A 924-nucleotide genomic window follows, 5' to 3' on the forward strand; every position below is an offset into this window, starting at 1 on the left:
TCAGTAACCTATAACTTGTTAATTTATGATTGTATTATGTACAATACCATAAAATAAATGATATTTTATATACGGCCCCACTACGGCATCACAGGGTTATTCTATATAATTTATGCGTATTTAATGAAAACACTACATGCAATTTGCAATTATGTCACCTAATTGCGCCACTGCACGAAAGTGCACCCTGGGGCGGCAGCACGCACCCGGCTTCCCGCGCGTCGGGAGGCTGAGGCAGGAGGGTCTCTGCGAGGTGGAGGTCAGCCTGCGCTGCAGCGTGGGCTCGAGTCCGGCCGGAACCTGTCTCGGAAACCAGCCAAACGACCAAAATCCCTCTCCAGTGTGGAACGGAAAGCTGTTGCTGTACCTTCCGCAGCGGAAGAGCAGTTAATAGACACTTCACAAAATCAGTCTCGTACAGGGATTGCGTAGCGCTACGGGCAGGCCACGTTAGGACACACGCACAGGGCTGCCCGTGTGCTGCCTGCCACTGTGGCACTGCCTGCAATCTGTCCCGTGTAAGGGGGTATTACGGGCTCAACTCTGTCGCTAGCAACGCATATGCGTTGTGTCAGCGCACACCGTTTATGCTGCAGGGTGTCATTATACCATGTCACTGACAAGGATGGGATTTTTTTTTTTTTCAGGTATCGGGGATTGAACTCAGGACCTCGGGCTTGCCCGGCAGGCGCTCAGCCCTGTCCCCAGCGCCTGGGATGGGACATGGCTGTACCGTAGGGTCAGCCGTGCATGACGTCGCCTGGAACTGTCGTACGGTCTTTCCTAGGGCATGTAATCCTAGTCTGCGGAACCGGCTTTAGGATTTAGAGCCCGCAGCAGGGCTGGCTGCGGCGCGCACCTGTGTGCTGAGACAGCCTCAGCCGGCCAGGTGGGGGCGGGGCGCCGCCGCGCACGCGCACTGCG

Source organism: Octodon degus, unplaced genomic scaffold (genome assembly GCF_000260255.1).
Source record: "Octodon degus isolate 3935 unplaced genomic scaffold, OctDeg1.0 scaffold00274, whole genome shotgun sequence".
In the NCBI taxonomy this organism is placed as follows: domain Eukaryota; kingdom Metazoa; phylum Chordata; class Mammalia; order Rodentia; family Octodontidae; genus Octodon; species Octodon degus.